This window comes from Sus scrofa, chromosome 4 (genome assembly GCF_054392235.1).
Source record: "Sus scrofa isolate SSC_HxYL_T2T_F1_AM1 chromosome 4, Sscrofa_HxYL_maternal_Yorkshire_Landrace_v2.0, whole genome shotgun sequence".
Lineage (NCBI taxonomy): Eukaryota > Metazoa > Chordata > Mammalia > Artiodactyla > Suidae > Sus > Sus scrofa.
Genome location: NC_139386.1, coordinates 69205842 through 69228986, shown reverse-complemented (window position 1 = coordinate 69228986; position 23145 = coordinate 69205842). Strand labels below are relative to the sequence as shown.

Here is a 23145-nt window from a genome sequence, read left to right as displayed (position 1 = left end):
TTTTCAGCTGCACTGGTGGCATATGGAAGTTCTGGGGCCAGGGATCGAATCTGAGCCATAGCTGTGACCTATACCACAGCTGTAGCAATGCCGGATCTTAATCCACTGTGCCAGGCTGGGGATCGAACCACTAAAACCACAGAGACAAACTGGATCATTACCCCACTGAGCCACATTGGGAACTCTGGAGTTTTATTTCCCATGTTACTTATTTGTAGGTTCTTGCTCACAGGACTGGGATGAGTTCAGTAAATTACACTGGTGGTATTCAGGGAACAGGAGAAATAAGACTTGTGAACTTGTTCTGGAGGGAAATTTAAGGAGAAAAAGTTGGCAGGAAGGATGGGATGATGGCACTGGAGTGGGCTGGGACAACCAGTTCGGCACTAGTGGTACCCCTTTTACGTGGCACTTTGGTGACTTAAGACCAGGTTCTAGTTCTTTTTTTTTTTTTTTTTTTGTCTTTTTGCCATTTCTAGGGCCGCTCCCTCGGCATATGGAGGTTCCCAGGCTAGGGGTCGAATCGGAGCTGTAGCCTCTGGCCTACGCCAGAGCCACAGCAACGAGGGATCCGAGCCGCATCTGCAACCTACACCACAGCTCACGGCAATGCCGGATCGTTAACCCACTGAGCAAGGGCAGGGACTGAACCTGCAACCTCATGGTTCCTAGTCGGATTCGTTAACCACTGCGCCACGATGGGAACTCCAGGTTCTAGTTCTTAATGTCAGTACCCATCTAGTCTACCCACACAGCTGTGGTAACTGTATTGACTTATATAGCACAAGGAATGAGACAATATTTTGTAATAATCTGTAGGGAAAAGAATCTGAAAAAGTATATATATTCAGTTTTATATACATATATATATCTGAATCACTGTACTATACACCTGAAACTTACACAGCAATGTAAATCAACTATACTTCAATTGGGGGGAAGGAGTGAGATGGACGGGGAGTTTGGGGTTAATAGATACATGGAGAAATAACAAGGTCCTACTGAATAGTACATGGAATAATCAATCTCTTGGGATAGAGCACGATGGGAAATAATAATACAAAAAAATAAAGTATATATGTATGACAGAGCCACTTTGCTTTTCATCAGAAACTGGCACAATATAGTGAATGAACTATACTTTAATTAAAAAAAAAACCCTATACTTCAATTAAAAATAAAAAAAGACTTAGGAGTTCCTTAGTGGTCTAGTAGTTAGGACTCGACACTTTCACCCCTACAGCCCAGGTTCAATTGCTGCGTGGAACTGAGATCCCACATCAAGCCACTGCATGCTGCAGCTGGGGGGATATGGATATATATATACTTATCATAAGATAGCTTTCAAAATCTTAGTAGTATTGTGGTATTTTTTTCCTATATGGTCTTAGGCTTCTCCTGCTAGTTCTAAAGACTCGAATAAAAATTTTAGATCCTAAGATAGACTTTTTTTTTTTTTTTACTATTTTCTCTTATTATTTTAACTCAAAGTCACAAAAGACAGAAAAAATACAAAATTCGAAAGCAGTGAGCATATGACAGTAGCAGCACTTGGGAAACACAAGCAGCCTTGACATGTGGATTATATTCCTAGGAAATTTACTCTAAGTGGAAATAAAGTGTATCAAATATGATTTTCTCTCAGAAACAGTGATATAGCAGAAGGGTAAAGTTCCTGACCTAGGGCCTTATGCCAACTTTTACCAAATGCAGGACTTAGTAAACTATGAATGATGTATTTTATGTTTCATAGCATAAAGCCTTCTAAAGCAGACATAAATCAATTAAGGAGTGCTGCAAGTAGTCAATAAACATAAAATCCATTTAATATGATGCAGTCTCTGACCACGTTTTCCTGCCAAATGTTATACCGAAGCAAAACAACTCTATGGAGTATGTTTATTAGTTTGATGGACTTCAGGAAGACTTTCCTGAGGACATGTTGACAAGCACCTTGAAGGAACGTTTGGGGCAGTGATTCGATGCCATTTTGGAAAGAGAAAATGAACTCAGTTTTCTACACTTCCCTCGTTTTTTCTTTTTTCTTTTTGCTTTTGAGAGCCGCACCGAGGCAAATGGAGGTTCCCAGACTAGGGGTCCAATTGGAGCTACAGCTGCCAGCCTACACCACAGCCACAGGAATGAAGGATCCAAGCCACATCTGTGACCTACACCACAGCTCACGGCAACACCAGGTCCTTAACCCACTGCACGAGGCCAGGGATCAAACCCGCAACCTCATGGTTCCTAGTCAGATTCATTTCCGCTGTGCCACGATGGGATCTCTCCCCTGGTTTTCTTATATTCTCTTATAGTCAATTTTCCTTTCATAAAACCTAGAGATTAGAACTAATCGTGGCCTGCTAGTGTTCTTGAGGCTGGGATTCATTTCCTCCAAAGGGGAGATAACATATGTTCATGTGAGAAGATGCCTGTTTAAGTGTCAGGAGTTGCATCGCAGGTATAATTGGCAAAGGGCTGGAAGTGTGAACTGCTACAAGTACAAATCACGACACGATCGCTTGCCTGATGTGCCCCCCCTCCAATTTATCACTGCGTGGAAGAAACATTAACCGGGAAACTTTGGTTCTTACAACCCCAGTGAATAAACTCAGGCCCCAAACAAGCAGACCCTGAGAAGGCCTGGGAGTTCTGGACCAGAGCTCAAAACCACGCCAAATGTCGTCACTTTAACGACTATTCCCCAATAAGAAATCACCAGTTAGCCTCTAAGAATCCAATCAATGTCGAGGGTAAAAATGGATCTCTGATAATAATTCTCCAAATCTTGGATTAAAATCCTGAATTTTACGTCAAGCCAGTCTGTGTAACAGGACACAGAACAGTACAATTTGTTCTAATTTGTGCTAGAGGAAAATAAGAGAAACTATTCATTTAATCTTGTATTACATCAAAATTGGTTTGGGAAAAAGTCACAAATTAGTTCCGTCATTTCTGACAACATGATTTTTATCAGCTTGGTTAAATGGTGTGGGGTGGGGGGGGTGGAAGCGGGGATTTTATTTCAAATCTTGGGAAAAAGACCTTTGCATCAACATTATACAGCTATCATTTGCAGATATCAGCGTTCAGAATAACTTTCCTAGAGCTGTGTTTACTCTTTGCAGAACTTGCCCTTTGTCAGTTCCATTTATCTTAAAAGGCCCAGTTATTCCTTCCCTTAGTGTGCGACCAACTCACTAAAGCTGTGTTTATCTCTGCTTGTTTTCTAATCTAGTGGAACCCAGGCGGCAAGATGGTCAGGTATGATTTCCCCTTGAAATGGAAACTGCTGTTTACCTACCATGTTGCAAAGCAGTAGTCTTGTTTTCTAAAATTACCTAAAACATACTAGAAAGCAAGAAGGTCACAAACTAACCTTTGTGGAGTGAAGGTGCTAGTGTCGTCCAGAACTTGTCCTTCAGGAGATGTAGAAAAGTGGTGTTCTCAAGTTCTGAAAGTGGAGTAGGAGCAATGGAGGAGAACCGCCAGGCTCTTAGGCTCTTTTAAGTATTAAAAAAAAAAAAAAAAAGGAATCGAAGTAGGGATTGGTGATCGGTTTTGCCCCTTTAGCAAATCCAGTTTTCTCTGGATTGTTTCTGTCCTGCCTTCACAACAGTAAGTGAATTCCTTTGAAACAAGGAGGCAGTTCTTTCAAGATTTCTTTCTCCGCGGCTCCTTTTTTCTGACCCTTTAAACCCATTCATGGTTTGACCTGACAAATGAAGGGAATAAACGCAGGAAAATTGTGGAGACACTGCAGATTGGGGGGGGGGGCAGGGGGGAAAGAAGTGTTGAAAGACGGAAAACCAGTGTGTATGGAGCTTGAAACTTTGCAGTGGCCTGACCACTGTGGCTGCCAAGAGCAAAGCCATGAGCTAAAGCCAGCCTTGCAATGGAACAGGCCTCAGCCCAATTCAAAACCTGTTTAAATGTCAACACACCTAGAACAGGAGATAAGTCCTCGAAGCAAAATATCGAAACTCATTAAGAGGTACTTGTAAGACTTCAGCTAAGAGAAGGTCTCTCAAGTGACTCCATGGGGAGCCCCATTATTGTCCTTAAGAAAGAGCTTAGCAGTGATTGTAAAATAAAACCATCCACCATTTACGGAGCTTTGTCTGAGGCCAGGTACTTTGAATTTGTCATTGCCATTTAATGGAAGCCCTATTAAATATTGTCATTGCCTCCTTGGGTGGCTACCTCCAGGCATTAGCGACAAAACTGGGATCTGAACCTAGCACTTTATGCGTTTTCTGCTCCACAAAGTAGTTCCCCTCAAAAGAAGTCATCAGTGAAGCTGCTTTGTAAGAAGTAAAGTTCTATCATGTTTTAAAGCTTTCCTATCCTAAAAAAAAAAGCTTTCCTACCCTGCAAAGTCTGGCCAAAGTTCAAAACAGAGCTGTTGTGCAAAGTGACAAGAGCCTGGGTGTAGCTGTCATTCACTGTCCGCCTTATTTACTCCAAATGGAACCTCAATTTGTTTAGTTTGTAAAACGGTGATGATAATAACAACTTAAAAACTGTTTCAAAAACCAAATGAAGCAATGTCTGTAAAAATACTGCCTGGCACATTGTAGGCAAGGCTGGCACTCAATAAACGTCCCTTCATCCTCTTTCCTCATAACTGCTCAGAAACAATAGGAAGTTCCCCTGTGGTGCAGAGGGGTAAGGATCTGGCATTGTCACCTCAGCGGCTTGGGTTGCTGCTGTGGCACGTGTTGGACGGGTTCGATCCCTGGCCAGGGAACCTCCACATGCTGTGGATGTGAGAAAAAAAGCAAAAACAAAAACTATAATCCAAGCAAAACAATAAACTGTGTTCTCCGTCTTGACTAATACCATTCCCCATCTAGTCAGTCCCCTAAGCTGTCAACTTTGAAAGAATCATTCATGGATCTATTATACAAACACTTTTTTTTTTGTTTTGTTTTTTGTTTTTTGTCTTTTTGCCATTTCTTGGGACGCTCCCACGGCATATGGAGGTTACCAGGCTAGGGGTCTAATCAGAGCTGTAGCCACCGGCCTACACCAGAAACACAGCAACGCGGGATTCGAGCTGCGTCTGCGACCTACACCACAGCTCATTGCAAAGCCTAATCGTTAACCCACTGAGCAAGGAAACCTCATGGTTCCTAGTCGGATTCGTTAACCACTGAGCCACGATGGGAACTCCTAAAAATACTTTCTTGCTGTAAAATTGGGTTGTGATGATCATTGCACAACTATAAATGTAATAAATTCATTGAGTAATAAAAAAAAGTTTTAACAAATAAAAAAAGTAAAAATAAAAATGCTTTCTGAGCACTTACCTCCAGCCCAGTAGTCTTCTAGGTGAGACAGGAGAGAAGCGGGCAGGGCGGAGCCTTTGAGAGAATGACAAAGCTGATTAGCCTCAAGATGGCGGAAAGCTCCACTTCCCGCGACCCGAGCCTCATTATGCACTCATTGTAATATATTAGCATGGGGACTGCCCCGCCCACCGGCGCCATGACAGTTGTGAAGCCGAGGAGGAAAGGCCGAAATCGCGCGATGGCCCCATCTCCAGGAAACCACGCCCCTTCCCCAAAATAGGTGGAATAATTCTTCCACTTATTAGCCTATGAAATTACCCAGCCCAGGAGTTCCCATCTTGGCTCAGCGGAAATGAATCTTACATCCGTGAGGACACAGGTTCGATCCCCAATATTCCCTCAGTGGGTTAAGGATCTGGCTCAGATCCAGCATGGCTGTGGTGTAGGCGGGTAGGTATAGCTCGTCTTCGACCCCTTAGGCTGGGAACCTCCAAATGCTGTTTGTGTGTCTCTATAAAAGACACACAAAAGAAAGTGAGAACTTGTTCTTTGTTTTGCGATTTTTCAGGGCCGCACTTGTGGTAGAAGGAGGTTCCCAGGCTAGGGGTCCAATCGGAGGTACAGCTGCCAGGCTGCACCACAGCCACAGCAGTGTGGGATCTGAGCCTCCTCTGCAGCCTACACCACAGCTCGTGGCAACACCAGATCCTTAACCCACTGATCAAGGCCAGGGATCGAACCTGCCACCTCATGGTTCCTAGTGGGAACATGGTTCCTAGTGACCACAACAGGAACTTCTTGTTAAAACATCTTAAATCTATCCCACCCTCTTCTTTGCTCCTACCCTCTCCCAAATGTAAAATGCATTCGCTTCCATCCGTCTTAGGCCAGTGGGTCTCAAAGTTTAGCAGGCATCAGAATTACCTGGAGGGCATGTTCACACCCAGGGTGCAGGAACCCAGCCCGAGAGACAACTGATGACGTTTGATGCTGTCCGTCCAGGGACTAGACTTTGAAAACCAGTGACCTAGGCTATGACCTAGATTTCTATTGCTCTCTCCACCAGTCGCCTCACCATCTTCTAATCTGAGGATCAACATACTCTGGCCCCTCAGGCCCAATCCAGACCGCAGTTTGTTTTTGTAAATAGTTTTATTGGAACACAACCATGCCCATTTGGTGACAGGTTATCTATGGCTGCTTTTGTGTACAAGGCAGATATAGGTACTTGTGACAGAGACATGTGCCTTAGGACATATGACCCATAGAGCCTAAAATTTTGATGATCTGACCCTTTATGGAAAAAAAAATGTGCTGACTTCATCCTTAACATGCTACAAAAATGGACTTTCCAAAAATAAGGCCCACACTGTCACCTCCTGATTTAAAAGTATCAGTGGAATCCAAAGTCCCCAGTGAGGAAGTTCCTGTGGCGTCCCAGTGGTAACGAACCCGACTAGTATCCACGAAGACATTGGCCTCTCTCAGTGGGTTAAGGATCCCGTGTTGCTATGAGCTGTGGTGTAGATCACAGATGCAGCTTGAATCTGGTGTTGCTTTGGCTGTGAGGTAGGCCATCAGCTGCAGCTCCGATTTGACTCCTAGCCTAAGAACTTCCATATGCTGCAGGTATAGCCCTAAAAAAAAAAAAAAAAAAAAAAGGACAGAGTCTCCAGTAATAAGACAAGCTGTCTCATTCTACTTGGCCAATCTCTTTGTACCCTATCCCATAATTTTGCCATCCTGGATGTCTTAATTGTTTCTGAACATGCTAAGATTCAGTCCCATGTCCCTGTCTTCCCCACATCTTGGCTGTCTATCTACAATACTGTTCTGTCTTTTCTTCACAGGGTGAGCAACTGTATCATCTGTGAGTTTCGCGTTTGAGAATTCAACTAGACGCTCTCCAGAGAGAAAGGGAGAAAGAGGACAGTCTGGCCGCCCATTCTGCTTCATGAGTTGGCGTTTCTGAATGAACATGAGACGGGAGGCTTGAATCGGTTGCCTCCTCACTCGCTCAGATCCACCGTGGCTCTCATATGTTCACATGAGTATCTCACCACAGAGGGTGTAATCCCAGTGTTTAAAGATAAGTGTTTTTCCTACAACAGAGCCAATCAACACAAGCCAACTCTTCATCTGGTGCTCAAAGAAGAGCTAACAATCTGTTCCTGAGCTGGAGGAAAATCTGGCTGTTTGGGGCTTCCTAGACACTGGATATCTGGATTCTACATACACAGATACTCTACCTTATGGGTGATTTAAGGGTTCATTTTAAACATCAGCATTTAGAGCCCAAGCCCAAAATAAGACCCAACTCATTCACTTTTTTTTTTTTCTTTTTAGAGCCACACCTGCGGCATATGGAATTTCCTGGGCTAGGGGTCAAATTGGAACTTTAACTGCCAGTCTATGCCACAGCCACAGCAATGCAGGATCTGAGACTCAGCTTTGACCTACACCACAGCTTAGAGCAACGCTGGATCCTTAACCCACTGAGTGAGACCAGGGATCGATCCTGCATCTTCACAGACACTGTGTTGGGTTCTTAACCCACGGAGCCACAGCAGGAACTCCAGATCTGACTCATTCTCTAAGCCTTAGTACAAACATCCTTTCTTCTCATTTTCTCTGTCGTGGGGTCAGTCTTCCTCTGTGTCCCCACAAATACCTTCTGTTCCCCAAGTAATTTGTATATATCTGTATTATAACATTGTGCTGTAATTATTTATTTAATTTCCAGGCTCTCTCCATTAGGCAAAGAGCCATTTGGGGACAAGGGGCACATTTTAGTTGATCTGGCATTTGGGTCTTTTTAAGTATAAACATTTAAAAGGGTTTACTGATGAAATGGATAAAGTCCCACCTACCACATTAGACACCTTCCTTTTCTCTAAAATGATCTATGAACTCCCACTGAACTTTCCCTGAATGCCTATGTTTTAACATCTCAATACATTTTAATTCTTCCAATATTCATTTTCTTTTTTCAACTAGATTTAAGCTTGTTCAGGTCAGAATCTGTAGGCTTACCCTATTCTGACAATAACATAATATTTGCTAGTGGCTTGATCACTGATTTCAGTGCAATGTGTTAAGAGAGGAGGTCTGTGGCACCATGGGTTAAAGATCCCACATTGTCGCTGCAGCTGCTTTGGTTGCTGCTGTGGTGCTGGTTCAATCCCTGGCCCTGGAATTTCCACATGGCATGCAGGTGCAGCCGGAAAAAAAAATAGAGAGAGAGAGAGAGACCAATCAAATTAGTTTTTCCTTGATCAGAGATTTGTTTATTCCTGTTTGTCCAAAGTTATAAAGAGTCAACGCTACAGAGTGAATGTTTCTTTCCCCCCCAAATTCATATGTTGAAACCTGATTCTCAATGTCATGGTATTTTGGGGTGTGACCTTTGGGAGGTGACTATGTCATGAGGATGGAGCCCTCATGAATGTAATTAGTGTCCTTATAAAAGAGATCCCCAGAGAGCTCCCTCACTCCTTCCATCTTATGAAGACACAGCAAGAAGATGGCCATCTCTGCACCAGGAAGCCACCTACACCACACACCAAATCTGCTGGTGCCTTGATCTTGGACTTCCCAGTTTTCAGAACTTGACACATACGTTTCTGTTGTTTATAAGCCCCCTGCTCTATGGTATTTTGCTGTAGCCATCTGAAAAGATTAAGACAAGTCCCAAAGAGAGGGACTCCAGTTTACATAGAAATTACTTCCCTTTATTTCAACAGAATTTATAGTCAAAAGTGAACTACACCAGAGTTCCTGTCCTGGCGCAGCGGAAATGAATACAACTAGGAACCATGAGGTTTTGGGTTCAATTCCTGGGCTTGTTCAGCGGGTTAAAGATCCAGCATTGCCATGAGCTGTGGTGTAGGTTGCAGATGAGGCTTAGATCCCGCATTGCTATGGCTGTGGTGTAGGACAGCAGCTGCAGCTTCTATTGGACCATTAGCCTGGGAAACTCTATATGCCTCGGGCAAGGCCCTAAAAAGACCAAAAAAAAAAAAAAAAAAAAAAGAGCCTAGTATGCAAGATTTGATTATTCTGGAGCATTCAAAAAGGATTTGGGTCTCGTTAACCAGCAATTTTCTGAAGACCTAAATTTCTTAGAATTCTAAGCAATATTTCTTTTAAAAAACAATTGTAGGAATTCCCTGGTGGCCAGTGAGTTAAGGATCCCACATTGTCATTGCTGCAGTGAGGGTTCAATCCCCGGTCGGGAAACTTCCACATGCCACAGGCACAGGAGCCAAAAAATAAAAAACCAATTGTATTTATCACATACTTCTTTTTTCTTTTTTCTTTTTAACATTGCACCCATGGCATATGGAATTTCCCAGGCCAGGGGGTGAATTAGAGCTACAGCTGCTAGCCTGCCTATACCACAGCCACAGCAACAAGGGATTGAGGCTGCATCTGTAATGTACACCACAGCTTATGGCAATGCAGGATCCTTAACCACTGAGTGAGGCCAGGGATGGAACCTGCATCCTCATGAATACTAGTCAGATTCGTTTCTGCTGGGCCATGATGGGAATGCCCTTATCACATACTTTGAAACATTACCCCTCATAACTCTAAGAAACTTTAGAAAAAAATTTTCTTTTTATGGCTGTGCCTTTGGCATATGGAATTTCCCAGGCTAGGGGTTGAACCGGAGCTGCAGCTGCTGGCCTATGCCACAGCCACAGCAATGCCACATCCATGCTGAATCTTCAACCTATGCCAAAGCTTGTGGGAACACTGGATCCTTAACCCACTGAGCAAGGCCAGGGATCGAACCCACGTCCTCACTGAGACTAGGTGGGTCCTTAACCTGCCAAGCCACAATGGGAACTCAAAAAAAAAATTTATTTTCCCTTCTATTTTGAAAGTGAAATAGAAAGTTAATAAAATTGTGCTGAAAAGTTTGAGACTAAGAAAAGGGAAGGACTGTGTGCTGGTGAGTGTCACAGCAAGAAGGATAGGAATGCTAGTGGGTGCATGGGTATTTGTTCATTAGTTTGGGGCCTGAATCCTCAGGCCTGAGTCCATTTACTGATAGCAGGGAGCCCAGAATTTTGCCTAAAAGCTAGGGAGGAACCGAGGGGAGAGCATTGAAGGTGTGAAGTAGGAAGTATGGGTTTCTCCCTCCGTGTCCCCTTCTCTTTCCCTTGTTTGGTTTATATAGATGATGATGATGATGATGATGATGATGATTTTTGGTGCATCCCTTAATCCCACTACATTTCCTTTCTCTCCTTCACCCACAAATTCCACCAAGATTTGGAAGCTACAGTGAGAGTTTCGGAGTTCCCATTGTGGCTCAGTGGTTAATGAATCTAACTAGGAACCATGAGGTTGCAGGTTCAATCCCTGGCCTCACCCAGTGGGTTAACGATCCGGCGTTGCCGTGAGCTGTGGTGTAGGTTGTAGACGCGGCTCGGATCCCGCGTTGCTGTGGCTCTGGAGTAGGCTGGCGGCTACAGCTCCAATTGGATCCCTAGCCTGGGAACCTCCATATGCCGTGGGTGCTGCCCTAAAAAGATGAAAGACAAATAAAATAAAATAAAATAAAATAAAATGAAATGATAGTTTAAAAAGTTACTTGAGGGGGAGTTTCCGTTGTGGCACATCGGAAATGAATCTGACTAGGAACCATGAGGTTGCAGGTTCAATCCCCGGCCTCACTCATTGCATTAAGGATCCAGTATTGCTGTGAGCTGTGGTATAGGTAGGCAGCTGTAGCTCTGATTAAACCCCTAGCCTGGGAACCTCCATATGCTGCAGCTTAGGCCCTAAAGGCAAAAAAATAAATAAATAAAAATAAATTTAAAAAAAAGTTACTCACTATAATAATTTTTTAAAACTTTATATTGTCTGTTATACTTTTTCATTTATTCCTCTGATATAATATGTTGTGGCTAACTGATTTTATTTCCTGAAGTTCCCTGGTGGCCTAGCAGTTAAGGATTTGGCATTGTCACTGCAGAGGTGTGGGTTTGAGCCCTGCCTGGGGAATTTCATATGCTGCAGGCATAGCCAAGAGAAAAAGAAAAGAAAAGTTATTCCAACTTTCTTTGCTTACTATTTTTTAAATGGTTCGAATGAGTCAATAGCCTGAAACTTGTGCTTTTCTTTGACCTAGAAACATCACTTCCAGGAATCTGTATTAAGGAAATAAGCAAATGGATGTGTAAGGTCAGTTGTATCAGGCTGTTTATTCCAGAACAGTTTACCACATTGAAAACTGTATTTTCTTTTCTTTTTTCTTTTTTTTTTTTTTTTGTCTTTTGTCTTGTTGTTGTTGTTGTTGTTGTTGTTGTTGCTATTTCTTGGGCCGCTCCCGCGGCATATGGAGGTTCCCAGGCTAGGGGTTGAATCGGAGCTGTAGCCACCGGCCTACGCCAGAGCCATGGCAACGCGGGATCCGAGCCACGTCTGCAACCTACACCACAGCTCACGGCAACGCCGGATCCTTAACCCACTGAGCAAGGGCAGGGACCGAACCCGCAACCTCATGGTTCCTAGTCGGATTCGTTAACCACTGCGCCACGACGGGAACTCCGAAAACTGTATTTTCAATACAATAACTTCTATATTCAATAAGAATGCTGATTAAAGTAAGTTTAGGTATATCCATACAATTAAAGGCTATGCAGCCATTAAAATTAATTATGTATATAAGTATGTATTCCCATAAAATATATTTATATTATATAGTGAAGTGACAAAAGTAGTTTACCAAATGATGTGTATCATGGTCTCTATTTTACGTAAATATACGTACACACATATATAAAGGAAAAAACTCCAGAAGAAAACATGATAGAAATTGAATACATTATATGGTAATAGTTATCTCTAGTGATGTGATTGTAGGTGATATTTCTTTTGCTTTCTTTCCTTTTCTTTCCTTTTGTCTTTTTAGGGCCGCACTTGGGGCATATGGAGGTTCCCAGGCTAGAGGTCAAATCAGAGCTGCAGCTGTAACCACAATCACAGGAACACCAGATCCGAGCTGCATCTTCGAACTGCACCACAGTTCATGGCAACACTGGATCCTTAACCCACTGAGCGAGGCCAGAGATTGAACCCACATCCTCATGGATACCGGTTGGGTTCATTACCGCTGACCCACGACGGGAAATTCTGTGGGTGATTTTTCCTTTTTTTTGTTCATATGTAATTTCTCATTTTTTTCTCATTTTTCTTTTACTTCTATAATGAAATTAGTTTACTATATTAATATATATTAATATGTATATATTAATATATATATATTAGTTTACTATAACTGGCAAAATTAGCTGCTTATTATAGGTGACAGTTGACTAATTTGTATAGAAAATGGCATCCATTTTTGTTCTAATTAATTTCATAAGCCTGTTCTCTCCCTCTCTTTCTAACTTTCCCCCCTTTCTTTTGTTTCTTCTCAATTAAAGTAAGTTCTCTTTTACTGGCGAAACCACTGGTGAGTAACTTTTTGAGGCCTCTGGAGCCCAAATGTGCCTTCAAGTAAAAAGCAGGTAAAATGAAAAATTCACTACTCCAGGGATTTGTTCTCTGATGGAAGTGTTCCTAAGACTACTAGGATTTTCTTTCACTCTGCTTAATTTTAATGGTTTTTCAGCCTCAAGATAGCTGGGGACGATAGGCTTCTGAGGGATTCAGCATGCGGTGGCCTCCTTACCGGGACAGGCAGTGACACGCAGCGACTGGGGGAGTGGGTATTCTTTGAGGCGGTATCACTGAAGCAAAGTAAACTGGAAATTGAGATAGTTCCCCAAGGCCTCTAACCCCTGTCCCCTGACCTATGTGTCTTTTCCAGACACCGCCTAGCCCTGAATTATCCTAATAATCCAGTATTCGGCATTTTACAAATTTCCAGAACAGCTGCCCAGGATTCCTGCCACCTGCCCTTTGTCAAGGGCAATGCCATTGATGGGTCTGCCTTGGATGGTGGTAGCAATAGGCTCCCCAGCAGGAGAGAAGCCATCACTCCAGGAGACGCATGGACTTCTAATATCTTCTGATACTGCAACCCTGAACATGAGGTTAAAGGAACCTAGGCAAGGATCAGGACCTGGCATTGGCACGTACTATTTTTAGTTCCTCTGTTGGGCCCAGGTGACCTGGGGGAACACTCAGCTCCTCTGTGCGTGGGTTTCTGGTTGACAAAATGAACGGAGTGATATTGTAGGCTGGGGAGCTACGTAGTGAAAGGCCGAGGAAAGAATGCCACAAACGCGTATTCTCAGCAGTGCTAATGTTGACGCGGGTGCTCAGAATTCTTTCCCTGATTGTATCTCTGCCTTGGTGTGCGTCCCTGAGCCCTTAGGCTATTGCCGTGGCCTCCGCTTTCTCATGCATAGACAGGCAATAATACTCTGTTCTCTCTCCTTTCATTATATGGGCACTGTGAGGATAAAATAGCAAGTTAATGAGATTGAAAATAGGAAGAAAATGTTTCTGAAGGCTTTAATGTTCTCAGATTTTCAGGTCCTGATTAAATAGAAGTTATTGTTTCAAGAAAAATCTGTACGGTTCATATCGTGTACATATTGTTTCCTCCAGTGCTGTATTTATTTCACAATTTCTCTTTCCTTTCTGCACAGATATGGAAGAAAATAGAGGCAAAGTAAAACAATAAGAGTGAGAAAGCCGAGAACAAAAGTCTGGGCAGTCACGTTAAGCCTCAGACCCACATTCTGCTGGAACTAGCATGAGAATGCCCCTCTGATAGATTTGGAATGGTGCATTTGATCGGGTGACTAAAACGTCCACCCTGGCAAGGATGTTCTCACGTGGAGAAATAGTGCAATTTTATCTTGGAAAAGCACAGAGAACACACTTCTTGAACACACACAATACTGAGGACATTTCCTGGAAAACCGTTGGCCTTTGCCTGGGACAGTTGCATCACACAGAAATGTTTGTGGTTCAGGTTTATAAGCAACACAGGGTCTGAAGCCAATGTACAACTTTGGCTTAGGACAACAGGTGCCAGGTCTAAGCTATTAGGCACTTTCCTATTTGTACTATTAGGAAAAATCTTTCCTCCCTAAGATGCCGACAAATCAAAGCAATAAACTACCTTCTGAAAAAAACAAAAAAAAAATTTTTTTTTTGGTCTTTTTTCTTTAGGGTCACACCAGAGGCACATGGAAGTTCCCAGGCTGGGGGTCAACTCAGAGCTACAGCTGACAGCCTACACCACAGCTCACGGCCACGCCAGATCCTTTACCCACTGAGCGAGGCCAGGGATCGAACCTGCGTGCTCATGGGTACCGGTCTGGTTCATTACCGCTGAGTCACAAGGGGAATTCCTGAAGGAAGCACTTATTTACTTAATTCAGACTTTGAAATGACTTCCTCTCCTGTGTGCCTTTCTTTTCTTTTGTTCTAAAACTACATCTAGAAAGAAGGGAAATGGCCAAAAAATGTTCTTGAGTTTTCTAATGAATTTTATGTCGTAAATATTTATCTTAGAGCACGGACTGTGAGGAAATGTATTCTTTTCTAAAACTATGTTCTTTCTGGAAGGGCAAACAAGACTAATAACCACAATTACCTGCCGTAGAGAAATGGAAAAGCGGGAGGGGGTCTTCACCTTTTCGTAGTTTGTGATGTTTGCACCAATGTTAATTACCTCCAAATTAAAATACGACTTAAAAAGGAATGTTTACCTGCGGAAAGAAATTGGCAGTGAAGAATGAGGAGCTGGAGATTTCTTTTTATGGAAGAATTCTGACATTTTTGCAATGTGTATAAATACATAAGTGAGGAAATAAGAAAGAAAGGGAGGGAGGGAGGAAGGGAGGAAGTAAGGAAGAGGCATTCCCTGGTGGCCTAGTGGTTAAGGATCCAAAGTTGTCACTGTGGTGGCTTGGGTGGATGCTGCAGTGTAAGTTCTAGCCCTGGCCTGGGCACTTCCATGTGCTGCAGGCTTGATCCAAATAAATAAATATTCATTCATAATTAAAAAGAACAAACAGAAAACATCAAAAGACTTCTGTATGCCCTGCTCCCCGGAGAAGAATAGATGAGCTTCTCATTCCTTCTTTTTGGAGCTCTCTTCCCTGTGCCCAAGAGCTGCTCTATGATTGTGGCATGAAAGGAAAGGCCAAAGTCCATTCTGAAGTCCAAACCAAATGGTGATTTCCCTGTTGAGCTTTCTCTGTACAGACATAATAAGGTTACACGTTCCCCGTGAAAAAGCTACAGACAGATTACACCAAAACTGTAAAACCGTTTTAACACTTACTTCAGCTATTATTATACGTGACAAGTATTTCAAAGATCAACCAAATAAGCTGTTTTCCTAGGAAATGTTTCCAGTAGAATACTTCTTGAATAAAATGCTGCTTTTCTTAAGTTGTGGTAATTGAATTAAGATGTGAAACCTCAAGTCAGGAATGAAAACCTATCAACTATAATGGAAAAAATAAAAATCATTTAAAAAAAAAAAGAATGAAAACCTACCTTCTTAGCAGAATACTTTTAGAGAAGCCTCTAGCTATGACAATATTTCTCAATCCTCTTATTTGGCATGCACAAAATAGAAATAGATTGTCTTCTTTACCTGGCAGCAAATACATATGTGGGTTTTATAAATATGACAAGATTCCAAATTTGACAGTGTATATCTCTATAACATGTATCTATTCATTCAGCCATCAGTCATTTCTCTTACTGTTCATGAGGCTCTGCATGAGATGCTCTGAAGATATGGAAATAATAAGACCCCATTGGAAGATGGCCGGCCGCTGGGAAAATCAGAGATCACAAGCTGGTGTGATAAGGAAGGTGTTTCTCTGTAGGCACCGGTTTACTCTGGAATCAGGAAGGAAAATAACACCTCTCCTGGAGGCTGGCTGTGGAGCAGAAAAAGAGTAGTGCATTTAAAGCACTTAACCCACACCTGACTCATCATAAAGGATTACTAGGGATTAGCTATTTTAAAGAAGGGAGCAGAGTTATAGTGTTTTGGGGAAGCATTTCAGAAGAATATGTAACTCAGTCTGAAAGTGGGGGAGAGGGGAGAGAGAGGAAATAGGAAGATGTACTTTTTTTTCTTTTCTTTTTAGGGGTGCACCTGCAGCATTGGGAAGCTCCCAGGCTAGGGGTCAAATCAACCTGGCAGCTGGCAGCCTACAGCATTGCAGGATCTGAACCACATCTGCAATTTATGCTGCAGCTTGCAGCAACGCCTGGTCCTTAACCCACTGAGTGAGGCCAGGGATTGAACCCAAATCCTCATGGATAGTAGTCAGATTCTTTTTTTTTTTTTTTTTTTTTTTTGTCTTTTTGCCATTTCTTTGGGCCGCTCCCACGGCATATGGAGGTTCCCTGGCCTACGCCCGAGCCACAGCAAGGCAGGATCCAAGCCGCGTCTGCAACCTACATCACAGCTCACGGCAACGCCGGATCGTTAACCCACTGAGCAAGGGCAGGGATCGAACCCGCAACCTCATGGTTCCTAGTCGGATTCGCTAACCACTGCGCCACGACGGGAACTCCTAGTAGTCAGATTCTTGACCCGCTGAACCACAATGGGAACTCCTGGAAGAACATGTACTTTATTTATTATTATTATTATCATTATTTGCCTTTTGTCTTTTCTAGGGCCGCACCCTCGGCATATGGAGGTTCCCAGGCTAGGGACCCAATCAGAGCTGTAGCCACCGGCCTACACCAGAGCCCCAGCAATGCGGGATCCGAGCCACATCTGCGACCTACACCACAGCTCACGGCAACACCGGATCCTTAACCCACTGAGCGAGGCCAGGGATCGAACCCGAAACCTTATAGTTCCTAGTCGGATTCGTTAACCCCTGAGCCACGACAGGAACTCCAAGAAGATGTACTTTAAAAGCTAGTTGAAGGAAATAAATAAATAAACAAAAGCTAATTGATAGTTTCTAGTACTGCATGAAGTTCATAAATAATTAGTTGATGATCTTAAAAGAAGGCTGGATTTGATCAGGAGCTTGAGTTAAAGCAGGGACTTATCACCTAGTATACTAGAATAAAAGAAACCAAGGCTTCCACCTTAATTGCCTATGGACTGTTTTATTTTATTTTGTTTTATTTTTGCTCTTTAGGGCCACGTCCAAGGCTTATGGAAATTCCCAGGCTAGGGGTCAAATCAGAGCTACAGTTGCCGGCCTACACCAGAGTCACAGCAACACAGGATCCAAGTTGAGTCTGCAACCTACACCACAGCTCCTGGCAACGCCAGATCCTTAACCCACTGAGCAAGGCCAGGGACCGAACCCAAAACATCATGGTTCCTGGTTGGATTTGTTTCTGCTGCCCCACAAGCGGAATTCCTATTTTATTTTATTTTATTTTATTTTATTTTGCTGCACCCATAGCATGAGGAATTTTCTGGGCCAGGGATTGAATCTGCACCACAGTAGTGACAATGCCAGAGCCTTAACCCCTCGCGCCTCAAGAGAACTCCAGCCTGTGGACATTTTACAATGACTCTTTTTTGTGGTAGACTGTGCTGGGTATTGCAAGATGTTTAGCAGCCTCCCTTGTCTCTACCCAGAGATGCCAGAAGACGCCAGAAGCAGCCTCCTGGTTGTGGCACTCAAAAATGTGTCTAGGAGTTCCAGTTGTGGCTCGGCAGTTAAGGAACCAGCCTAGTACCCATGAGGACACGGATTCGATCCCTGGCCTCACTCAGTGGGTTAAGGATCCCAAGTTGCTGTGGCTGTGGTGTAGGCCAGCAGCTGTGGCTCTGATTAGACCCCTAGCCTGGGAACCTCCATGTATCACAGGTACAGCCCTAAAAAGACAACAACAACAAAAAAAAATGTGTCCAACCATTGCCAAATGTCTCCTGGGGGTGAAAATTGCCCCTGGTTAAGAACCACAGCCTTAGACCAAGATAATTCCATTATGTTTTTATTAAGTCTTGTAAGGTATGAAGATGCACATGGAAAAATAAGATTGATAGAGAATTAAATATTTTCTTATTTTGATTGCTGCTAAATGTATTGTAATGAGAACTATCAAATTAATGTGTCTAGAGACTGGTTTATTCTCATTTCTATTTGCCAGTCATAACAGGTCTGAGACATAACCCAGGAAAACATCTCAAATTTAACATGGGCACCACTTAACTAACTCAGGGAAAGGAGTGCCATTCTAGCTGCTCAATACCTCTATTAACTTAAGCTTTCTTGGCAGAAATTGTAAAATAGGGGTTTTTCGTCATTAAGGCCACCAGCCTTAACATTGCTGACTCCAGTTTCCTGATGTCTTGCCCTGGTCTACTGACACAAGATTCTGGAGTGGTGACCGATGTCACTCATACTCTTCCCAGAACTTGATGGGAAACTGTAATAAGCAAAGGTAGCCCAGAGGCTGCTGGGAGATTTTTGTTTGTTTGTTTACCTGCTGGTATAATTGCATCCCACCTCTCATGATACTTCTTTTTTCTTTTTTTTTTCCAGGCTTTTTTTCGGGCTACACCTGAGGCATATGGAAGTTCCCAGACTAGGGGTCGAATCGGAGCTGTAGCCGCTGGCCTAGGCCACAGCCACAGCAACAGGGATGAGCCGCACCTGCAACCTACACCACAGCTCACAGCAATGCTGGATACTTAACCCACTGAGTCTGAAGCCAGGAATCAAACCGGTGTCCTCATGGATATTAGTCGGGTTCCTTAACCGCTGAGCCACGATGAGAACTCCTCTCATGCTACTTCTAATTAAGCAAACTTAAGTAGCGAATCGTGGTTAACTGGAATTTACTGTGTAACAAAACCAAGAAATACTTTTTTTTTTTTTTTTTTTGTCTTTTTGTCTTTTTGTTGTTGTTGTTGTTATCTCTTGGGCCGCTTCCTCGGCATATGGAGGTTCCCAGGCTAGGGGTTGAATCGGAGCTGTAGCCACCGGCCTACGCCAGAGCCACAGCAACGCGGGATCCGAGCCGCATCTGCAACCTACACCACAGCTCACGGCAACGCCGGATCGTTAACCCACTGAGCAAGGGCAGGGACGGAACCCGCGACCTCATGGTTCCTAGTCGGATTCGTTAACCACTTCGCCACGACGGGAACTCCAAGAAATACTTATTTTATCATTTTTTTAAGAAAAAAGGAAATCAGAAGAGGAAAGTTTATAATTGAAAAAAATTTTTATTTTTAATGATACCCTCAGGAAAAGAGCTGGGTATGAGGGAGTTCCCTTATGGCACACTGGGTTAAGGATCTGGCATTATCACTGCTGTGGCACAGATTTGATCTCTGGCCTGGGAAGTTCCATGTGCTGCAGGAACAGCCAAAAAAGAAAAAAAAAAGGAACTGGGTATCCTTAATCACAATTTATTTATTTATTTATTTATTTTTAGTTCAAATGCATGGGGTTTTTTAAATTTAATTAATCACAATTTATTGATGAGTAGATTGATTCCTCTGCCAATACATAAAGGATCAAAGTGTTCTTTCTCTTTAGATGGTTTATATCATTTTTACTTCCAAAATGCTATTGAGAGTTTTCCTTAAAAAGCATACGTGCATATACAAGCACGTATATGGAGGAATAGCCCTCTTTTATCAAAGCCAAAATTAGAGCATACTGTACACATTTTTTCTACGGCTTACCTTTTTTACTTGACAATATAATGCAGAGGCAATTCCATATCAGTTCATGATACTATAACTCAGTCTTTTAAACAAATGCATAGTATTCCATTGCATAATTTATTTCACTAGCTCTTTATTGACAGTCATGTGGGTTGTTTCCAGCATTTTGTTACTATAAATACTGTAATGGGAGTTCCCTTCCTGGCTTAGCGGTTAACGAACCCAACTAGGATCCACGAAGATTCGGCCTTGCTCAGTGTATTAAGGATCCAGCGTTGAGTGAGCTGTGGTGTAGGTCGCAGGCACAGCTTGGATCCTGCATTGCTCTGGATGTTGCATAGGCCAACGGCTGTAGCTCCAATTGGACCCCTAGCCTGGGAACATCCATATGCCGCAGGTGTGGTCCTAAAAAGCAAAAAATAGGAGTTCCCATCATGGCGCAGTGGTTAATGAATCCGACTAGGAACCATGAGGTTGCAGGTTCAATCCCTGGCCTTGCTCAGTGGGTTAAGGATCTGCTGTTGCTGTGAGCTGTGGTGTAGGTTGCAGATTCGGCTCCGATCCCGTGTTGCTGTGGTTCTGGCATAGGCCAGCGACTACAGCTCTGACTCGACCCCTAGCCTGGGAACCTCCATATGCTGCGGGAGAGGCCCTGGAAAAGGCAAAAAGACAGACAAAAAAAAAAAAAAAAAAAAAAAAAAGAGCAAATAAATAAATAAAAATCTGTAATGAATATATATATTTATATAGTCTTTTTGATCCTTTTTTCCCCCTGCATTTGTGGCATGAGGAAGTTCCAGGGCCAGCGATCAACCTCAAGTCACAGTAGTGACAAAGCTGGATCATTAACCATAAGCCACCATAGAATTCCCTATATATGATTTTTCTTTCTTTTTTTTTTTTTTTCTTTTTAGGGCCGTACTTGTGGCATATAGAAGTTCCCAAGCTGGGGGTCGAGTCGGAGCTACAGTCTCCAGCCTACACCACAGCCACAGCAATTTGGGATCCCAGCTGCGTCTGTGACCTACAGCACAGGTCATAGCACCCCCAGATCCTTAACCCACTGAGTGAGGCCAGGGATTGAACCTGCATCCTCATGGATATATTCGGGCTTGTTACCACTGAGTCACAACAGGAAATTCTTGATTTTATGTGTATATAAAATCTTCAGATATAGTAACAAAGGTACAGTATGTTAGGATACAACCATTTTTGTAGTGGGAAAATTTTGACACTCATACTATTTCGAGAATCCCACTTTAAACCACTGAATGTTCAGCTGATTTCTTATTATCTTTTAAACTTTGAACATGATTTAACTCAACACCCAGTGTATCTTCGTTTATCATCTCATGTATCACCCCAAGAGCTTGACACAAAAGTCAGTTCACTCTCTATAGTGGGGATGAGATGAACTATGACAGGGGGGTCCCAGGAGGGTGACTGTAAGAAGACAGAGGCCAAGTGGGCTGTGTCACCCAGGGAGCCACCATGGCGAAGCATGCAAGTGGCCATGAGAGAGGCCCAATCCCCCAAGCCTGTCAATTATGGGGACCACAGGAACGAAACTGTCAGGTAAGGCAAAGGGTTGTTCGATTGTATCAGAAGAAAAAGTCCAGACCTGACAAACAGGATCCTACACCCAATTCAAATGCAACAGAGCAAGGAGTACCGGGCCCTCAGGCAAGTCCCAGACTTGAGTTCATTAAATAATCCAAGGCATTCTTTTTTCTTTTCTTTTTTTTTTTTTTTTTAAGGGCTGCACCTGAGGCACCCGAGCGAGGCCTGTGAAAGTTCCCAGGCTAGGGGTCAAACTGGAGCTACAGCTGCTGGCCTACGCCATACCTGCAGATCCAATGGGATGGAAGTGCTAAAAAATCAGGTTGTGATGATCATTGTACAACTATAAATATAATAAAATTCATTGAGTAATTAAAAAAAAAAAAAAAAAAAAAAAGACCAGATCCGAGCTGCGTCTGCAACCTACACCACAGCTCATGGCAAAGCCAGATCCTTAACCTTCTGGGTGAGGCTAGGGAATGGAACCCACATCCTCATCCATCCTAGTCAGGTTCGTTAACCACTGAGCCAAGAAGAGAACTCCCCTAGGGCATTCTTAACAAAAGGAAAGGCTGGTTACCTTTTAGGAAAGCTGCTATCGAACCTCAACTGTATGTCATGAATCCTCCTTCTAGTCTCCCCCAAAGAGACCTACTTGGGAATGCTCCCCACTGGTTCCAGGAGTTTAGAGAGGATTTCGTAGATCAGGGTACTGTTTGGAATCTGCTTGGATGACGCTGGAGATTCTGGAGCAAGCCCATGATTCCAGAAGCCATCTTTTTGTCCCTAGGAGACAACCTCTGGCTGGCAGCTGGTCTCACAAGTTGCTCATGGTGAGAGGGTGATCTGCCAGGGTCCGTTTCTGAGTGTGTGAACATTGAATGGATTCCAGATCTGCTGCTTATTAGCGGTGTTATGATGAGCAGATACTTAATTTATTTAAGCTTCAGTTTCCTTTTTCTGTAAATGGGTTTTACAAAATCCCTAGGTCTATCTCCTAGGATTGTTGTGAGGAGGAAATGAACAAGGATGTATTAGGTACTTAAACTTGAAATGGCATGTAATAACTCCACATAAATATTAAGGGTTGTTATTGCCATTACCGTTATTACTGCTACCATTTTGTTTAAAGAGCAAGATTCCATAGGGTGCGAGAAGAACAACTATTTCTTCCCTCTACTGCCCATTCGAACCCACTTGGTAACACCAACCTTTCCCTAACCCTTGGGTGAATCTAAGTTATGTCCTAAGACACCCCTCATCACTCTCAGGCCCTACGAAGTTCTCTGCCATGTGCAGTAACAGGACAGTCATATTTCAGTTTCATGAACAAGCTGTTTGATGTAAATTTTGACTTCATCTAATCGAATTGCTGTCCCTTTCCAAACAAGAGCCAATGGCGAAAGTGTTTTTTCCCAGTGAAGTATTGATAGCTAAAGACTATATGTAGATCTGGTTGATAGATAGCTGTATTCAGTATTACAGAACATCCCAAAACTGATTTCAGCTTTCTAGATCCTGAACAATAGTGTGTATTTCCTGAACAACAATGAGGATGAGGATTTCTCCTTTACATTTCCTTCATACTAAAAGAAGGGTTGGGAGTTCCTGTAGTGTCTCAGAGGGTTATGAACCCAACGAGTATCCATGAAGAGGCAGGTTTGATACCTGGCCTCGCTCAGTGCATTAAGGATA

The 23145-nt window shown here is 43.0% G+C and overlaps 1 protein-coding gene across 7 annotated transcripts in view; it reads right to left on the bottom strand.

Moving 5' to 3' along the window:
• NCOA2 (nuclear receptor coactivator 2) overlaps positions 1-16121 on the bottom strand; it is a 372907-nt gene extending 356786 nt beyond the window's left edge. For 2 of the 7 annotated variants that reach the window (XM_085020182.1, XM_085020184.1), the window contains exon 1: positions 5313-5391. The gene's annotated coding sequence lies outside the window, so the exon portion shown is untranslated. Of the gene's footprint in view, positions 1-3379; positions 3716-5312; positions 5392-15773; positions 15874-15984 lie in introns of those variants that run through there. The other 5 variants (XM_085020186.1, XM_085020185.1, XM_021088456.2 and 2 more) reach the window with 5 other exon arrangements.
• Positions 16122-23145: the final 7024 nt, after the last annotated feature.